At 49.7% G+C, this 21023-nt stretch overlaps 1 protein-coding gene across 8 annotated transcripts in view; it reads right to left on the bottom strand.

Moving 5' to 3' along the window:
• ZNF536 (zinc finger protein 536) overlaps nt 1-21023 on the bottom strand; it is a 442277-nt gene that overhangs the window by 100904 nt on the left and 320350 nt on the right. The window lies entirely within an intron of this gene.

Below are 21023 nucleotides of genomic sequence, written 5' to 3'. Positions count from 1 at the left end.
AAGAAGTCTTAGAACCAAGGAGTGCCACGCCCCAGGTGCACGCTGGGTACTCAGTGGAATCGTCCACACGTCCCTGACACAGGCTGTCCTGTGGGTTGCCAGCTCCCAAGGAGGCACCAGGACAGAGAATGGGCATATGCCAGAGTCGGGCTGTGTGGGCCACACCACGTCCTGCCTCTGGGCCTCCGACGCTGACCTACTGCCCTCCCCGCCCAGCCCTGCAGCACATCTGTGGGCAGTGTTCGAGGGGACACACACGCCTGGGAGTGAGGAGGGGCCAGTGCCTTCAGGAACCAAGTTTGCAGCCAGGGAAGAGCTGGGTACTCTCGGGGTGTTCCTTCGCTCTGGCCTGAGACACCGCGTCATCTCGTGTTGGGGATTGGCAGTTTTGAAAAGTGAGCTCAGTAAACAGCCAGGAATCCTCTGGAGAAGAATACGGACCCACGGCGGCCACGATGGATGTGCTTGCAGCAAGGCTGGGTGAAACGGTTATGTCAGAAGGAAGAGGCACACAGGCTGTGACCCAGAGTCAACTTCAGGGTGAGGATTGTCATTTAATTTCTGAGTGGCCCCGGTCACTTTTAGGGGAAACCAAAAGATAAAAGTCCTGTTAGTCCACAAAACAGCCCATGAATAGGGCAAAAAATGCCTCCAGGTTGCCAGGGAAAACAAGACAAATGAGCTTTGTGAAATTTATAGAACCTCATCAGGGCCTCATCTGTCCTTCCATTGTTGTCCAAATTCAATGCCTCACTTGTAAGTCTCATTTTTCATATGATTAGAAAGAATCTACAGTTTCTGCCTTGTCTTGGGGAGAGAAGCAAATGCCCACATCTGAAGAACTATCGGTCCATTTTCTAGGCAATATTCTGGGACCAGGATACCTTGACCATAGTTTACAAAATAAATAAGAGAAATAAACAGAGACAGGGGAAGGAAGGAGGGAGGGAGGGGAAAGAAGGGAGACAGGAAGGAGAAGGGAAGGAAGGAAGGAAAGAAGGAAGGAAGGAAGGAAGGAAGGAAGGAAGGAAGGAAGGAAGGAAGGAAGGAAGGAAGGAAGGAAGGAAGGAAGGAAGGGAGGGAGGGAGGGAGGGAGGGAGGGAAGAAAAAGGAAGAATGGAAAAGGAAAGGAAGGTAGGAAAGGAAGGGAGGAGGGAGGGAAGGAAGGAAGAAGGGAAGAAAAGGCAAGGAAAGGAAAAGAGAAGGAAGGGAGTAAAGGAAAGAAACGCTCATGAAAAGTCATTAGTAAATAAAATAAAACTACTCTTATGCCAAAATTTAAATATAAAATGTAGAGGCTTTTTGGTTTATTTTTTGTTTTTTATTATTGTATTGGGATCATACATGTAATATCTGTGCTTATCCCTGAACTATATTCCCAGACCCAAATACGATGCTTCTGAAGTTAAACTTTAGATCGGAGTTTTGTTGGTTGATCACAACAAATGCTAGAAACGAACGTTCCACTTTGTAAAATCACCATGTTTACCAAGCTCAAAACACGGTAGAGCGAACAATTTTCTGTGGATGGAGCTGTCTCGATAAAAGAGTGGATGATTACATTTCATTCTCTCCCTCCCCTCCACATACCTCACCATTTGTTTTGCTTTAATTTTGCCTTAATTACCCAGAAAATTAAGAAGAAAGTGGAGTCTCTAGGGTTTTGAATAATCTCGACAAGGATATATACTCGGTGTGGCTCGAAATAAGGGTATTCTGGGGCTGGGAAGAGCTAACAGGGCTGGGGGTTCCTCCTGTGCACGCAGGTGTCTGGGGCTCACTCCTGGCACCACATGGGCCCCCGCACAGCTGAGCACTGTTCCGGGAGACTAGGAGTAGCTCCCAAACAACCGAGTAGGACCCAAATCCCTCCCCACATAACACAACCAATAACTAAACACATTTAAAAAGACCTTCCACTTCATGAAGGTCTGGCAGGGGCCGGGGGTGGTGGTGGGGCTTTCCGTGGCCTTGAGATCCCTGTGATGGTTTTCCCTGTGGAGTCTATGTGCACTTGATTCTTTTCTGGGACCCCTCCTGAGACAGGGCCCCCTGAGGCTCCTCTTGCGAATGACAGGATGGGGATATTCTAGGGTTCAATCACCCTATGTGTGTTTTGTTTTTGTTTTTGTTTTTTGCTTTTTGGGTCACACCCAGCGATGCTCAGGGGTTACTCCTGGCTTTGCACTCAGGAATTACTCCTGGCCGTCCTTGGGGGACCATATGGGATGCCAGAGATGGAACCCGGGTGGGTGCAAGGCAAACACCCTCCCCGCTGTGCTATCGCTCCAGCCCCACCTTACATGTTCTTGCCAGTGTGGGCTTAACTGCCATACGTATTTGCGGTCAGCAAGCCGAGAGACATGCTGGGGTGGACGCTATGCAGACCTGGTGCTGTCCACTGTAACTTAGAAACCAGAGCAGCCACAGCTCCTCCCTTGGGGCCACACAGGCAGAAGTGTCCGAGGGGACAGCTGCCCCGGCCCTCTCTGAACCACCACCCAGGTCACTTGCTGCTGCCGTAGGCCCAGCGTGATGGAGACTGGTGCCCTCCTCTGCTCTCCCTTCACCCCCTGAGCCACCCACCTCTCCTGGCACTGCGCCGGACCCTGCTTCCCAGAAGGGAAGCCGCAGGTCCCTGCCACACCCTGCTGCCACCCCCGTTTCCAGCCTGCATGCGGGCCAATGTGGCACACATGGGGTGAGGAGACCTCAGAGCCCCAGCTCGGGTCCCAAGGCCCTCCCAGCAAATGCCCACGGAGCTGTGACCTCCCCTCACCAAGGCTGTGCATTCTGTCCCCAACACTGGGAGGGAGGGAGGGAATCTTCCAAGACTTGAAGTCACGGGACCACCCGAACAGTGTTGGGGATCAAAGCGACAAAGCTAAAGACTCCTCCTGGCTGCTCCAAGGCTGCCAGAGACCACCAAATATGCTTCAGAGCCCTCCTCTGTGCTCTGTGATTGTGGGGGTCCACCCCACCGGCCCCTGGTGGAGGAGGGGCAGAGAGAGATCTCCGGGCAGGGGGAAGGCAGCCTCCCAGGAGCACTGAGAGCAAGAGGGAGAGAAGAGCTCCTGGCATCCGCCTCATCTCGCCTATGCGGTCACCAGAACACGCCCCTTCTAGAAGTTTCCTTAAATACCGCGTGGCCCACAGCTCCCCAAGTCTCCTCCTCTCGGGAGAAGGCCTCCTTTTTTTTTTTTCTTCCTTTTTGCAGCTTTAGAAAAATAGATAATTACTTCAGTTAATTTCAGCAAAACAGTTCAAACTCATCAGGGCTGAACAAGTATAATTTACTGCTCCTTCTGACTTATTGTTGTGACTAGATGTGGATTGATGATTAGAGTGGTAAACAGTGGCAGCGCGGGAAAATGGCTGACTCCGCGCGCGTCAGGGAGACACCTGCCTCGGCGCGGCTGCCGCTCGCCTGTCAGCCCGAGTGGAAGTGCTTGACAAGGTGTTATCTAATTGTGTTTTTAAAAGCCACGATACATACATCTTTTAATGTGTCACTTTAAGCAGCCAGAGGATTTCTTTTATGAAAAAATACAAAGGAAAAATGAATGCCTTGCATTTTCTTTTTCCCCCCTCTCTGGATGTGTGCGCGTGTATTTTTCCCCCCCTTTTCTTTTTCTTTTTCTTTTTTTTTCCCCCTTTCCAAGCTCTGCCCTTTTGCCGTCAGTCGGTGGAATATATTTTGCTCTTTAGTCAAATTGGCTTTTATTTAAAAGGTTGCCTGAAATAGCTCAGTCACTTTTGGTGGGTAAGGGAAAAAGAACAGCATGTCCCACAAACCGGCCTCGCTCTGGTCCTCAAGGAATCGCAGAAGAACATGAATGAAGGGGCCGCGGAGACGGGAGGGCTTCCTGGAGAGGCCGTCTTCAGAGTCGAGAGCCGCTCCCTCACTCAAGGGTCCCTGGCCTCCTTCCCCTGGGGCTCTGGACCCATCCTGTCACCCTGATGCCTGCCGAGGCGTGTCCTAGAGCAAACCAAGCCCCAGAGAGAACAAGCACCCCTGCTCCTTCCTGGGACAGGGGGAAATGACTGAAAGTGCAGCCAGGATGAACAGAGAGAAACCCGGGGAACCCTGGTCACAAACTCAGAGTTGCGGGTTCAGGAAGAGCAGGAGGGGAGTCTCTTCCAGAGAACCGCTTGGAGAGGACTGTGGGGACACAGACACCCACACTCCACTCTGTGGGCACAGGGGGCTTCAGGAGGCACCCCACAGTCCCACCTGGCACTGCCCATGCCCTGCCCACCATGGGGGCACTGAGCTCTCAGTCCCCGGCAGGAAGTGGGCAGGGCCACACTCCTCAGGAGCCCTGGCGTCTTGTCGCAGCTTCTCTGTGACGTGCTCCTAACCCTACTTTCTGGGGGTCTGACCCACGGGGTAGCAGCCACTAGGAACTGGCCCAGGTTCCCACCTGCAGTGAGTTTGGGGCATGTGGAAGGTGTGGGGACAGGTGTGGGGAAGAGCCACGGTCGAAATCCTCACAGAGGCCGGTCTGTGCTGCTGCTCTGAGCCATTGCAGCCGGACACCGGATCCAGCTGTCGCTGGGAGAACTGAGATTCTGGAAGTTTCTCTCCTGAGAGGCACAGAGGAAGCGGGCAGGCGCACACAGGCAGCACTTCTCAGTAGAGTCCTGTTCTGCTGGGCCCCCGGGACTCTCACTCTGGCCACGGTGTCAGCTGCCTGGCACCTCCATGGCCTCCTGGGCAGCAGGGCAAGGATGAGGGCAGCCAGTCCTGGTCCCGACGCACGTCCTTCAGAGAGGCCTGAGTTCTGAGGGGAGGAGCCGAGAGGCTAAAAACTGGCCTGGGAGCCAAGCTGGCCTCACCGAAGGCTGGAAGCCTTTCACTTGGCTCCGAGGAACACTTTGCCTGCAGAGCTTTCCAGGAAAGCTGCACCTCAGGAAGCCGAGGCGCTCCCGAGACGGTCCCTTCAGGGTGGGTCCCTATGCAGCCGCAGGGGGAACAAGCACCACGGCTATCCCAGGCGGTCTGAGACCACTCAGCGCGGGCTCACAGGGGTTCACCCCGAGACAAGCCACTACCTGGAGGCTCCGGGCATGGTGCTCGCCTCAGGAAGAGCTCAGGACAGCTGAGACTGGCCGGGAACGGGGCTGACTCCCAGACACAGGGATAGGCAGACTCTGGGGGTGTGGGGAGGGGGAAGCCGGCGGGGAGCCCCGTGCTGGGGGCAGCTTCCCTGGCGTGGGTGGGCACGAGAGGGCCCCCACGCCACCTGCTTCTCACGCAGCACCTCTGCTGCTCCAGGCGCCAGCTTATAAATACTTGCTAGCGTTTGCACGAAAGGAGCTTTTCCAACAGGTTTAATGAAGGTTCTGCTCCAGATAGATGGGAGAAGATGCTGAACCCGACGATGGCTTCTAAATGGTATGAATGCGAAAAAACCTCAGCAAATAATAAACGCATTTCAAGCTTTATACCTGTTTATTTCACACTTTCTTTAATATACCAATTATTCATGTAACACCTAACTGAGAAATGTGTTATATCTAGCAATCACTTATAAGAATTTGCTAAACAGTAGCACAACGGATGTGTCCATCACCTGATCATTTATCATCCTTCTAGAACCATGAACTCGCTGGCAAATGGGGGGTAAAGTTGATTTAATCTTTGGGCTTAGGGAGGGGGAAAAAAAAAACTCAGAAGATATTTGTGATTATGAGACATTTGCTTTTCATTTCCACAGCCAGTTAGGACTCACAAACATGAAAATCCATTATGGAATGGTGTATAATGTGTGACCGCGTCTTGTTCAGTCAATTAGGGAGCGGAGCCCGAGTGTGCTGCCTATCTGATAATCTGCATCCTGCGTCCCACCAAAGTGAGGAAGACAGTCAGAGCCCATGAGGTTCTGCCCGGCTCACTTGCCACATCTTAAAAATGGGTTCAACAAAGACCCTCCATCAAGTGGCAGGCCAGAGGGGAAACAAAGAGAAAAGTGATGTCTCCTCTGTTATTCAGACACTTTGTCCAAGTTCTACTCCTCAAAATCCTTTGTGCCCCCTTGACACCTTTATGCAACACCAATAGATAATTTATCCCAAAATGAATGCTATTTTTGCTTTGCAAGAATTTGATGCATAGTGACTTGCGCATGGAAATTACCCTGCACATCTGTATTCTGATTATGATATTTAGTGCAAGGGTCATGAATAATAATATTGCTAAATATGCTTATTGCCATCTATAAATAAAGGTTATCACACCAGAGAAGGTTTTGTTTTGGAGTGGCAGAACAAGGCAGGTTAGTTGCAAGACAATAGAGCTTTAATTTTAATATGAAAATAAATACTTAAATCTATAAATATTCAAATGATTTCCAAAGTGCAGGCAGAGCGACACCCTTCCTTGCTCAGTGAGTGAGCGCTCGGCTATCCGCCCCACGTGGAGAAAGTTTTCCAAGGCCACCTTGTTCCTGCCGAGCGGGGCTGCTGAAGGGCAGTGCCCGTCTCCAGGACTGTGCGCTCTCTTGTACTTGGATAAAACTGCAGCTTGTGATGAACAGTCAAGGCAACCATGGTGGCTTTCCAAGTCTCTCCAGCCACCCGGCAAAGTTGGCTATGTCTGTGTGCAGGGGGGCTGTGGCTCTCTAAGGGGCAGCAGAATGAGGGATGGGTCACGGGTGGGCACAAAGAGGAGGAAGTAGCAGTCTTACATGGGGTGCTCACAGGGAGGCCCCAGACCTGGCCTTACTGTTTTAGACATGGCCCCCAGGTGGGGGAAGAACATTGCCATGCCTCTGCTGTTGAAGTTCTGGTCTCAGTTCCCCCTCTCCCCCAAACAGTAAGGCCTTAGTTCTTCCCGCTCCGACCGGGCATTGCCCATGTCAGTGCTGATCCATCGCCTCGGAATCAGACCCATCTGTGCTAGGGTCTCCCATCTGCGCACAACAGGGCAGGGGGACTCAGGACAGCTCAGAGTCCGAGCTCCCTCCTCTGGCTCGCAGCCACTGGCCCCATGCCGATCCCTCCTCCCAGAGAGACTGTCATGGGCCCTTCCCTTGGCGGTAGATGCCCCCTTCCTTCAAACTGCCAGCTGCCAGAGAGGTCTACTGTAGGCACTGGCTTGGGAAGGGCCCCAGGGAAGAAATAAAGGTCCTCTGGGACACTCCCGTGCCCCTCACTCTGCAGCTGGGAGGAGGAAGGGTGCTGTGGAGAGTTGGGACAGGAAAGCCCCGCCCCACTCAGAAAGCAAAGGGGAGGGGGGCTGCTCCTCGGGTGGGAACTACGAGAGCAGAGCAAGCTGCTGCTACAGCGGGCAGTAAAGTCCAGCATGCGCTCACAGACCCTTTCTACGGAGATGACGGGTTAGATGAAGTTGTACGCTCTTGTCCTCCCAAATCCAAAGGCAAAACCTAGGGTTTGATGACCCCTGATGGCCTTGCTAAAGTCAAAAGAAACCCAAAACTGAGAGGCCGCTAAGTGTGGTCACTCGACCTCATACCTCTTCATCCTCAGCAATGGAAAACAAATTATCTAATGCTTCCTTTTCAGCAGGTCTGACTTTAGGGGAGAGACTCTCCAAACAATAATAGTGAGTTTTGTTGAAATATTGTATGCAATCAAAGTGAAAGTAAAGTGAAATTTATTAGTTACACAGGCTGGGGGGGGCTTAGGGTGGGGGGCTAGGGGCGTGGGGGGGTTAGGGGTGTGAGGGGGCGGGGTGGAGCTATACTGGGATTCTTGGTGGTGGAATATGAGCACTGGTGAAGGGATGGGTATTCGAGCATTGTATAACTGAGATTTAAACCTGAAAACTTTGTAACTTTCCACATGGTGACTCAATAAAAAATTTTTAAAAAATAAATAAATAAAATTAGTACAATTTTAAAAAAATTTAAAAAATAAAAAATATATAAGTATATCTAAAAAAAAAAAGATTCACATGCCCCTCGTCCTCCTTGTTCCAGAGGGTGGTGTCTGTGTGTCCTGGGAAAAGCACCCCGGAAGAGAGGACATCCACCTCTGGTGTCCACTAAGGGGCTGCAGCTCCCGGCAGCAGAGCGGGGAGCAGGGTGTGAACAGCCACCTGAGGGGGGGGGGGTGTGGACGTTGTGTGGCCAGCTCTGCCCGCCACCACAGGAGCGGCCCCTGCAGGTCCCCACAGCTCTGGTGTAGTTGGGGGTCTGGCAGGCTCAGCTGCATCCTGCACGGGTCTGACTTCCTGCTGGTCCTGCCTGGCATCCCGCAGTGCCACAGAGTCCTCCCCACTCCACCTCTGCCAGCTCTTCCTTGGAGGCTCAGGGACCCCACCCTGCAGCCTTCACTTGCCCAGTACTCTCCCACACTCCTACTCTGTTCCCCCACTTTAAAAAAGAGTGGCTCTTTATCCATTGTACATTTATTCTAAAAGAAAGCTTTATCTCCGAACCATCCCATACATGGAAACCTTGTACTGCCTGACATTATTAGAAAACGTCATTCGAATGAACTAACGTAAACAAGGGGGTGTTATTATTTCCCCCCCCCGCCCCCGAGAAGATCAATTGCTACCAAAGTCTCTGGACAAACTCTTCTCTCTGGGTTAAAACCCTCAATTATCATATATTGAAACGGACTTCAAGACAGCGAGAGCAGCACCACCCCAATATTTTCTTCTTGGTTTAAAAGCAGAAAGAGCCTTAGAGTCGGTGTGTGTGCATGTGTGTGTGCGTGTGTGTGTGTGTGTGTAACTAATTTACTTGATGTTTTGAGCACTGTGGGTCCCTGGGAGCTGCGCTAAGTCCCAGGGATCAGGTCCATCAGGATCACAAACTTCTCTCCAGTCTGTCCATGCCACCCACCACTGGGACCCTGGCCATACAGCGAACACCTGGCTCACATTGCTGCCCTCTATGGCCGGGACCCCTGGCTGCTGTTGGTGGAGTTTTGACCACACCAGTGTCTCAAGAGGACCTGGTCACAACCTTGCCACTACCCCAGGGAGTCCCATCTCAGGTGTCAGAATGCCCCGCTTGTTCTGCGTGCATGTGTCAGCCAGAATGGCCCCGAGTCAGTGCAGGAGCTGAAGATCGGTGCTCAAGCCATGTGACCTCCAGCCCAGCAGGTGCATCCATGATGCAAGCCACAGCTGCCACCTCCGGAGCTTCCCAGGAAGCCACATGTTGCCGCTGGATGAAGATTGAATGCACTTTGCAGCTGGGGGGGCTCTAGGATCTAGAGGGGCTCCCATGGGGGAGAGCCGAGTGCTCTAGTGCAAGACCCAGCAGGGCAAGCCCATGCCTGCTCGAACTAACTACTTGTAGTAATTAGTGAACTGAAGTACTATTTTAATATACCGGCATTAGAGGAACCTCAGCAGATAAAACGTGTGGTGTGTGGGGTGAGGAGTGGGCATACACAGGAGGTCAGGAAATACATGCAACACCTGTGAGTTCCAGGCCTTTCCCACTTTCGTTTTATTCTTTTTCTTCTTTCTTTAGTTTTCCTCCTTTCTATTTTTGTTTTGTCTTTGGACAACACCTGGCATTGCTCAGGGGTCATCCCTCTTGGCTCTATACTCAGAAGTGTCCCCTGGGCGGTGCTCGAGGGACCATAAGTGGTGCAGAAGTTCAAACCAGGGTCGGCCACATGCAAAGAACCTTACCTCCTGGACTATATTTCCAGCCCAGCCTCTCCCTCTTTTGCTCAAAGGCACCTCCACCTCTTTATCAAAGCAAGGGGTGAAGAGGAAATAGCCTTCATCTGACAGGTGGTGCCCCCAGTCACAATATGCAGCCCCCTAAAGCATGACTTGGCTTTTAGGAAGTGAACCCTCCTAGCTAGCTATGAGACTGATGATCGATATTTCAATTGACAATAAAGGATGTGAAGGACTGAAAGCCAGAAAGAGCTGCCCGGGACAGTCTGGCAAGCCCCTTACCTAGTGCCTTGCACCTGCCATACCTGCTACAGCCGGAAGGAGATGCCAAGGGGTTAGCACCTCAAGAGCTCCTCAACGGGCAGTGGGGAGCATGCGTGCAATAATTAAGAGACTGGGGGAATGGGAGAGTAATGCCAGCTGATCTTGATTTAGTTGGGAAAAATGCATCCTCTTATTTGTTGTTAACTATTAAAGTCATTTAAACCCTTCTGAGAATAGATCTAACATCCGGTTGCTTTGAAGGTTTGATATGTCTTGTAATCCATAGATTATTGAAGTTAATTTCTCTGCTGAGATCCTGCTATCAGTGAAATTGCATGCATACTCAAAAATTGAAGGAAAAAAAAACAAAGAATGATTTTAATTGGATTTCTGCTATGCCTGTGTCCAAAAAGTAGCAATGGCGGAAATGTCAGGTTGACGCTTTAGAAGGAAAGGGTCTTCTCACCCTTTCCAATCTTCTCCCGGGCATATGTGCCCAGAGCTGTGCTAACGGCACACAATTTTTCCTCTACGAATTTAGGAATATTTTTAGTTATTGCTCGAGTCCCTTATAGGGCAAGATAAAGCAGGCAATAACAATGTGCTGATTTATATCATCGTGAATCATTTTTCTCAAACTTTAAATTAATTTTAATTGAATCTCATCCTCTTGACTTTCATTTACTTTTAAATGAGTTTCAGTTGTAGAGGTAGAATACAACTGACTCCAAGAGTTGACAAGTTTTAGTGTTTTGATCATAGATTATTATATAATGTTGACAAATGTTTCTTGGACTACAATACTGCATATTAAATACTGTGCAATACTCCTGGTTCTCTCAACCCACACAGTATTTTACAGGTAGGCAAAAAGCAGGATAACTCTGTTAAAAATGTAATTAATTTCCAGAAGGCACAATTGCCTCAAGAAGTGATTGCAAATAATTTACCGGTTTATGACCATCCTCTAGCAATCAGCTAGCAGGCGAGTCTTTGTGAAACTGAGATTCACTATTGGAAACGAGAGGGAGAGCCAGAAGGAGAGTGGAGGGAAGGGAGGCAGGAAGGAAGCGGCATGGTTTTTGGTCTCTTTTCAAGAGTGTGGTTAAGCCGGCTGCTTCTCCAGCTCCTGGATTTTCACTTTTGACTGTGTCCCTCTCTGATAGGCTGGTCCTGGAGCACAGTCTTCCACTCCCTTTTCTGCCTCCGGAGATACATAACATTGCCACAACCCAATGCTCACCAAAATTTTTCCATTCGGGAAGAAATAGAATGGTGAGGACTCTGGCACTCATTAGGACTAAGCACAAGGTTGGATCCCTTACATAGCTACCTTAGCTCTCTGCTACAACCTTGGGAGAGGGAGGCTGCTGTCAGCTCCATGATCAAACTCAGTCTTGACTTTTTTTTTTTTTTTGACCAGGGGCAGGGGTTTCACATTTGTCTGTGCTCAGGGTTTGCTCCCAGCTCTACATTCAGGAATCACTCCTGAGGGACTCAGGGAGCCATCTGAGGTGCCAGGAATCAAACCCAGGTCAGCTGCATGTGAGGCAAGTGTCCTACCCTTTGTACTATCTTTCCAGCCCCCTTGACATTTTTTTTCTTTTAACTTGCCTAAAAACACATTGTTCCTAAGTGGGAGAGTTGCGATCCACACTAAGTATAAGCCCCAGATGGTCAGGATTTCAGGAGGAAAAGGCAATACAGAGAGGTGTGAATAGGAACTTGTCTTGTTGACTGACTGATCCCAAGTGCCCACAATAGTGCCAGGCACAGAATGCCAGGAAGCTCAACAGCGCATTCTTGAAGAAATGAAGAAATTAGCCCCAGTGTGTCTTTCTTTGTAGTGTGAGAAATGCTGAAGTTGGTGTGTTGGATGTCATTCTATGATGCAACACAGGAAATGAGAAACTGTTCTACAGTCTTCAAGTGGAAGAATAGGGATGCTGCCCGGGGTCAACTTACTAGTTGGCTTGTTAATTAAAGGTGGTGAGGGGGAGAACAGTTTGAGTGGGACACAACTGGGAGGAGGTAGAGACATGCAGAGGTGAGGTTGCTAGGAATGAGTGTGCTAAAGGTATGAGGCTGGAACCCCTGCACAGAGGGACTTGGCTACTTTGGACCAAATTAATTATAGAGGCACATAGAGTAGGTGACAGCAAACACCAATAATCCACTCTGAGCAAGGGCACTTTCTGAGTTTCCAATAATATTCCCAAAGATTGTAAGGCTTCTTGACCACTGGCGCTATAACTACTACTCCACATCAATAGTTAGGTTTGACAGTCCTGAAGAGTTGGCTTATCTATTCACTTGTTCACCATCCATCCATCCATCCATACATACATACATACATACATACATCCATACATCCATCCATCCATCCATCCATTTATGCTTCTATTTATCTATCCATCCTTCCATCCACCCATTGATCCTTCTATTCATATATCCAAACCATCACTATTCTACAATACTTCTCGAGGACCTAATGTGACAGGTACTGCTCTAAGAAAAAGGGCCATATAGATCCTTATAGACCTTGTAGGCTCACACAGAGGCCATGTGCAGGAAACTCCACTTTTGGTTCTTTTACTACCAGGATTGCTATCAATGAATTATTCAATACATTTCTAGGGAATTTTCAACCCTACATTTCTATGGCTTCAAGTTTCAAACCCTCAGGCTGTGAGTTTAAGGTAGTTTTGATCTTAGAGAGAGATATACTTTTCAACTGCAGGTGGTTAAAGGAAAACACACAAAGATGCAAGTTCTCCAAGGTGCAGACTTGAGAAATAAGTGGATCAGGCAGCAGAGTCCATTGTGGTTCTAAAAGACTTATTTGAAGAAATAAAAAGAGCCTTAATCTTGAAGATTGGTTATGGAATACCAGAGGGAAGCCAGAGGGTGTTTTGGACCGTCTTTTCCAACAATTTAAACTGTGCTCTGAAGAGATGTTCACACTCTTGTTTTAGTCTTTTTACCCCATGGTGAAAAAAAATCTCAATGGCGAGGCTGTAAGGGAAGCCACACCTTTCCACTCCACCCAGATTAGACACACAGCACCAAGGAAGATTTCAGCAGCTTTATTACTATCAATTCTTTATCCTCCTACAGCTAAGACTCTGCGTGTGTAAGTTACATGGAAGCCCAGAAGTACCATCTACCTGTTCCGTCAAGGAACACGTGGAGCTGCCTTAGTTCCTGGGACTTGCATGGGACAGTGCGTGTGGCCATCAGTCCCAGAAACCAAGTCTGTCTCTTACAGAAAACAGTGTGTCCTTGGCTTTAAATCAGTTCCAGGTATGAACACTCCATTCAAAAGGAGACTGCCCCTCTACCCCAAAGCAGGTGCACCTGTCTGCCCCCTTGGCTCAAAGGTTGTATTCCAGGCCCAGGGACCAGTCACAAAGAGTCTTGTCGAGGCCCCCTATGGCAAGTCCCCCCTAGTTCAGGAAGATGTCCTAGGTGCTGGGCTTTTTCTGCCTATGGCATCCCCTGCCGTGCCTGGAGACCCACCACATTGCCCCAACACAAGTGCGGAAGAACAGCCATCAGGGATCAGGGTTTCCCCCACTGGGCCCTGGACTACTGGGACTCTGAGATGCTCGGAGATCGTCTTGCTTTGAGCCTAGCCAACTTCACTGAGGAACGGGTAAGAGGACCCAGGTCATTGGCATTATAACCGGAAGTCTCAGTATGGAGTAGTTGTTTACTGTTTAGTGCAACAGAATTCTTCCCCCTACCCCTGTCCCCGGACCTTTTTTTTTTAAATCATAAAGCTGTTCACAATAATGGATTATATTCAATATTTTGACACCAGTCCCACCATCATCAGACCTTCCCACCACCATTATTTTGAATTTCCTACCACCACTCAAACCTGCGCAACAGGCAGATGTTAGATAATTTGTTTTGCCCACTATGAATAACATACAACATTGTGTGGCCACAAAAGCAGTCATGTGCTCCTAGAAATCTAAAAACGTAGATAATTAGGGTCTGGAGAAATCTCTGCAGTGAGCTGCTCAGTTCTGAAATTTTTGTGTATGTCTCTGGATCATGGCCGTTAATGAGCTTAAATAGTGGCTGGAGGCAGCTCGTGGGTGTGACATCCAGGGTCCCATGGGGGCAGGGAGATGGAAGGACTGGCCCATCCCCTATCCCAGGAGGCCTGGAGTTTGCCATCACTAATCCCAGATACCTGGGCTTTTCATTGGGTTCTGGAAGATGGCAGTGGCTAGGATTCCTAGGGGGCAGGTGGAGGAACACTGCCTGCTCCTGTCTGAGGCACCCCAGTGAGATTGGCCATGCAACAGAATTCCTTACCACCCACACTCCCATGGCACCAGAGGCCTGAAGAGCTGGCCACCTCCTGGATTTCTAGGCCATCCTACTTTTCATCTCAAAAAGCCCTGACATTGCTCTTCAGGGGATACAGTCATGATATTGGGTCTTGGGTTCTCTCTTTCCTCCATGCAAATTCCCCAGTGCAACAAGCAACTAACTGGACTTCTCCTCATGAGGTAAGGCCACAGGAGGGCTACCATTTCTTTCCTGGAAGAATCAGTCTCACTGGCAGTGTGGTCTGGTGGGGTGCCGTCCTCCAAAGTCAGGTTGGACCCCAGATTCAGGAAGATGTAGGACAAGCATTCCATGCTCCTCAGTCCCCATATCCACATAGATTCTTGAGCAGAACCATAGTGACTCCCAGGGGACTCGGAAAATGCTGAAGTCACCACTACAACTGCCCTCTTCCTGTGGACACATTAAGCCCCACACATTCTGCCCCCTCTGACTCAGGGAGAACATCTGGCGGCCCCAGAGCAGGGAGAGATTGTATAGAGGGCCCTTCAGACAAGAGCTGAGATTTTCCCAATCCTCGTAAGGCTCCCAGGGGAAGTGAGGGGAAAGCAGCCAGAGATAAGCTGGAATTTCCTGAGACCCTTTTCTGGCAGCTCTTCACAGTGCCCTAAAACCTGGACAAGGGGCACTGCAAGAGGGCCACACCCCAGCCCACACTTCCATGGACTGCCTGTAATGATTTGCCTGGCTTAGGGCCTACCCAGTCCTTCTTAGAAGAAGCAGGTGAGGGGTCGACTTCACATTCCTCCATGCCCACTGGGCTGTCCACATGCACTCCAATATACCCGGGTGCCCCCAATCTCTGCTTCTCAGGCATCTGACCAGGCTGTTCTGAGCGTGCCCATGTTCATTGAGGCCATATTTCTGAGGTTAGTATCCTAAAAAATGCCCTTTCCTACCCATGGGGCAAAAGACACATTCCAAGGGCCCTTGATGCATGCCTGTTTGCATTTGATCCTCTTCACAGCTGACTCTTGACTGTCCTTCCAACCCCCAAAGACCGAGCAGAATCAGAATTATAGTCAGACAGGGGAGGGCTCTTAGGGGCTGATGGGAATGGGGGCCAACAGGGATGTAGGATTCCTCAGTCCCAGACAAATATGGGTCTGGATGAGTTCAGGCAGCAGGAGAGGACCTGGCGGGGAGAAGGCAGCTAGCAGGGATGAGGGGAGAGCCAGGAAAGAGTGTCTTGGCTCACCTGTTACACTACCCTCTTTCTACCATTGGCAGCTTTGAACATTAAGAAGCCTCAACATCTTTCCCAAAATGTCTTGTTTATTTGTTCCTTTATTTTTGGCTTAAAAAAGCCCAGCCAACAGTACTTGGGTGCTACTCCTGGCTCAGTGCTTAGGGATTGTTCCCAGCAGTGCACAGGGCTCATAAGGTACAGGGGATACAACCTAGGGCTCTAGTATGCAAGGCATGTGCTTCAGACCATTGAGCTATCTCATCAGCCCCCGAGATTGTAGGAATATTGTAGGAATATTCTACCAGCAGATAGTAGTAAGGAGCGTTCCTCAATGGGAAGGACTACCCAGTGGTGGCAAAGCTGGCCAGTGCAAGAAGAACCCCAGAATACTCCAGAAATACTTAAAGGCACCTCTCTGAATTGATGCCCTGATATTAGATGCATCTCTCCACACCCATTTCCACACCATGTACATACGACTGCCCATGTTCATATCCATCCATATGTATCCATGTTCATACCACTGTCCACACCCATGCACATATTACTGTCCATGCTCATGTACACACCGCTGTCCAGACACATATCTGCACCCATGTCCATTTCACTGGCCATGCCACTGTCCCTGGTTACGTACACTTTACAAGTACACTTTACAAATCCAGTTACAAGTACTCATCACTATCCACACCTGTATGAACACCACTGCCCAGAGGCACATCTACAGCCATGTCCAAATTTACTGACAGCACCACTGTCCATACCAGTCTCCATGTCCATGTCCACACCCATATGTACACCATGTCCATAACACTATACATGACCATGTGCACACCATCATCCATGTCCATACCTGCACACTGTGAATGTTCATGTCCATGCCCCTGTCCATACCCATGTGTCCTTGGGTGTTGGAGGCCACAAAAAGGAATTATTTGCACAAGTGATTGAAATTCCTATGTTTCCCTGCATTCACACCCTTCCCGTCTCTCTCCTTGTGGTCACTGCGTCAGTTGCACCATTTTGCAAGCAGCCATGCAAAGTGCTGGTGGGATTCTGTGGGCTCTGAGGAAAGTCAGCCCCAAGCAGCCTGCTGGAAGCAGAGAGACACACAGGACAGAAGCAAGCATTACCACCAAGGTCACCCACCAAGGTCACCCCAGACCAGCCAGTCACCAGATAATCCCCTCTCCAATCACAGAGGCATAAGTAAGTCCAGTTAGTACAGTGGATAGAGCCCTCGCCTTGCACGTGGCTGACCTGGGTTCAATCCTCGGCATCCTATATGGTTCCCTGAGCACTGCCAGAAGTAATTCCTGAGTGCAGAGCTAAGAGTAACACAGGAAGATTGCCAGATGTGGCCCCGAGCTAACACACAAAAAGTCAGTGGAGCTTGATCAGGATCAACAGAATCATCCAGCTGACTCAAAGACCTGTAAGAATAATGACAAATAAGTTGCTATAATTTTAACCACTAAGCTTAGGGGTAATTAGAGATAGGTAACTGCAGTAGCTTGGTGAGAAAACACATTTATGGTCTGTGTGCTTTGGGCCAAAAGATGCTCTCTTTTTGTCGAGGCTTTCTGAGTTCTCTTAGGTGCCAAGTATGAAACTGAGTCCATGATTTTCTAGATATAACCGAAGCACTAACCAATACCGTCCAACTCAGCTGCCTCTAGCCAGTAGCTAACACATACTGGATTGATCATTAAGCCAGTGACTGGTTCTCGGCACTGCTGAGCTGATGGAGCCAGTGGCTCCTGGCATTATCTGCGTGAAGAAGCAGGCAGAGCTAAGCAAGTCTCACTGACTCAGCTCCACCCGAGGTAGAGCCTGAGTCCCAGGGCAAGCAAGTGGACATGAAAGCCTGCCCTCCTACCTAGGGGCATGAAAGCATCAACAAAGCTGCCCAGGGCTTAAGGCACCCTAGTTGACAAATGCCACATGCAACCTAGGAGATGATGAGCCCCATTTTCAGAAGGGCCAAGTGAGTGGAGCCCAGGGGCATCCCAGAGTGCCCTGGGAAGCAGACGGCTCTCCAGGCCAGACGGGGGTCCTGTTAGGGGCTGCTGTTGCAAAGCTCCGTGGTGCACATTTGCTCCGTCAGCTGGAGACTTGTGTTTGTTTATTTGTTTGTTTGTTTGTTTGCTTGTTTTGGGAATCACACCCTGCAGTGCTCAAGGCTTACTCCTGGCTCCCTACTCAGGAATCACTCATGGAAGGTTTGCTGGGGGGGGGGGGTTGGGGGACCGTGTGGGGTACAAGGATCTAACCCAGGTCAACCACATGCAAGGCCAGCACCCTCCCCGCTGGGCTATCACACCAGCCCCATCAACTGGAGACTTTTACATGATGGTGCTGCCTCCATGGCATCAACCTGCCATCAGGAGACTTGTGTCACTCCAGCCAGCTAGAAACAGAGAGCAGAGGGTCACACCTCTGCACTCTCCCATGAGAGAGAATTCCAACAGAACCCGAGGGGTATTCTTTGCTCACCAGAGCTTGGGCTGCAGCTCAGAACGCCCCCACACCTGTTCCCCTTGGGGCCACCTTACCAACAGGTCATGGAACTCAGACTGCCTGTTCCCCTTGGGGCCACCTCACCAACAGGTCATGGAACTCAGACTGCAGTAAAACGGGGTGTCTCCAGGCAGACCACACCTGCCCGTGATGAGGAAACGTTCCCGGGGTGACCCTGTTTGAAACTAACAGGTCCCTAAATCGATCCACTTCATCTGAACGGCAGGGTGGATTTTTACGGCTTTCTCCCCAGAAGCCCCTTCCGATCCCACCTCTGAACTTTCAACAACAATTTTATTTAGTGAGCTGATTTATCCCTGAGTAAATAGGAGACAGCGTGGTGGAGTCAAAGGAAGCAGGAGCGCTCAGTGGAGCGGGCCGCACAAAAGCCGCACTGTAGCCGGCAGCCGAGGCTCCCGGCCTGTCCCTTTCAAAACTAATATGTAACCATATCTGTTTTAAAAGAGTGATTCATTTTCCTCCCCTTGCCTACGAAACTCTCTTCATCCCCACCACAGGAAACTTGAGTCTGATTTTAATGAGCTTCAATTGGAATGTGGCCTTTGAAAAGCAGTGCATTTGAAAAGATGGAACATTAAATTTTGTAATGATGTAAAACATCTTCAGTTTTTGACAGGACAATGGTGCTTATTGTACTTTATGAGCCCACTGGCGATCCAAAGGTCACTTTGTATATGACTCCACAGACAGGGGCCGCACGGAATGAAAATTAGGTTACATGTGATCAGCTTTATTATTAATCAGACGAAAATGGATTTTTAACATTTTTCTAATGAGCATCAGAGAAGGAAGAAAATACCACGAATAAAACTACAGAAGAAATGAGAGCAACGGGGCTAAAAATGCAACTCGGCCACGTCTGAAAACACGCTTTAAATCTGAAATACTTAAATACTATCTCAAAGAATAAAATGCAGCTGCATATTTCGGTGTCATAAATACATAGGAAACGGCTGAAATACCTTCTTTAATTTACTATCTCTGTCCTTTGTTTATAACTAACTAATGAACTGATTTCTCTCTACAGTATATTACCCCGGTCCCCATGAACGCATGACGGGGCGAGGCTGTGTCACTGGTTCCATGATAAATCCTGTTTTTCAGGGGTTTATAACTCAGCTGTAAATACGTAATTCAGACTAAAACTTGGCATACAAGGCCTCAGCCAGGAAGCAAATTTACGCTACAGTCACCACTCCACCCCCATCTCATTGCTTAAGACTTTCTGTGTATATTTTGGTATGCAGTGTTGAAATGAAAAGGAAAAAAAAAACAATAAATAAAAGTTGTAGAGTTAGTGTTTTTTCTCATCTCATTAAAAACTCAAAATGAGATTTTTTTCCCCCTCTCTTTGTAAAGCGTATCAAGGTACAGATCACCAAAGTTCTCCCCCAATTCCTCTGTATCCTGTTCTCTGTCACAGTCTCCCATGTACCCATTCCGGGGGGACCTGCTTTGTTTTCTGGGGCCCCTCCAGGGAGCTAGCTGCTTGCTGCAGGGGTGAGGCTCCCCAGCTGCACACCCGGATCCTCGGGCAGCACTTGCTGAATGAAAGCACCTCAGAAGACGGGGCTCTCCAGCTCCAGAAAGAGCGGGACTCTGGGCAAGGAAGCAGCTGCCCATCTCATGGTATTTCCATGGGGAAGTCAGACACTCGGGTGAGGCCTTATCCCATGGCTGGGTCTGGGGAAGAAGGAACTTGTCCCGCTATGGGGAAGCAGAGGGGTCTGACACTAACTTCCCTGCTGTATGTTCCAGTGCCCAGAGTGACCCTGCCAGGAGAGATGCTCAGGGACGAGTCCCGAGCACACTCGGGGTGTGCCTGAAGCTCACCTCACAGGAGTCCTGATGTTGCTTCCTGCAGCTCACAATCCCCTCACAGACCATGAGGGAGAAGAGGGTAGGGGGAGAGGAGAAGGGCAGACACCACGTCAGACCTAGATGAGACACTCTTCCCTGGTCCCTCTGGCTAATGAGCTGCACTTGATGAAATCCAAACCACACTTCACCTTAGTCCCCACCTGCACGATCCATCCAATAGGATTCAGGGGGATCCAGGAGTTGAAAAATTCAGTGCTTGAAAGGATATTTCTGCTGTATTCTTCATCATCTGGAGCAACAGCACAGCGGGTAGGGCATTTGCCTTGCACACAGCCAACCAGGGTTCGATTCCTCCGTCTCTCTTAGACAGCCTGGCAAGCTACCAAGAGTATCCTGCCTGCATGGCAGAGCCTGGCAAGCTACCCATGGCATATTTGATATGCCAAAAACAGTAGCAATAAGTCTCACAATAGAGATGCTACTGGTGCCCGCTCGAGCAAATTGATATACAACGGGACGACAGTGCTATTCTTCATCGTCATAAGCAGGCTCCGTATGGCTCACGGTCATGTAACATTATATCAGTGACTCGGGCATGGACAAGTGCCCTCATTCACTTTTGTTGCTGCCTATCGCCCAGCCTGTGGCGAGTCATCAGCACTGTGGAGGCTTCCAGCCCTCCCAGGAGAGAAGAGTTCTAGGGCTACAGAAACCTGCTGGCCTGATCTCTAGCCTGAGCCTCCCATTGCTGTTCAAGTTCACGGCTCTGCTTAGGCCCTTCTCTCTGGCCGCTGGGCCCTCCTTGAACCTGCCCTTCTTGTGTGGAGCGTGACGCAGGCTGGGAAATCAGCCTTTCCACTTACCTTCTCACTGTGCAGGCAAAGAGGGTGTTAGAAGGTTGCTATAGTTCCTGATTTCACCCTTTCATAATAGGGAGCAGGGTTGCAGCTAATACAAAAGGTGGGCTACCTCTTGTCTCTCACAGAGGCCAGAACAGCGTGAGATGCAAATAATATAGCTACCAGCTGGGAGCAGAAACACTGAGAAAAAAAAAATCATCCAGAAATAGCTATTCATTTGGACGCAGTTCGCCTGGCTCAAAACAGGGATCCTGGAAGGAGAAGGGAGCAGCCTGTCTTGGCAGCAGTGCCCAGGCACCTTGGGGTGGCCACATCTACTCGGACTCTGTGTTGACAGTGCCCAGAGTGGTCCGAGTCGGCATGACACCGC

This window comes from Sorex araneus, chromosome 8 (genome assembly GCF_027595985.1).
Source record: "Sorex araneus isolate mSorAra2 chromosome 8, mSorAra2.pri, whole genome shotgun sequence".
Taxonomy (NCBI): domain Eukaryota; kingdom Metazoa; phylum Chordata; class Mammalia; order Eulipotyphla; family Soricidae; genus Sorex; species Sorex araneus.
The sequence above is the reverse complement of the archived record's forward strand: the minus strand, read 5'-3'. Positions and strand labels throughout refer to the sequence as shown.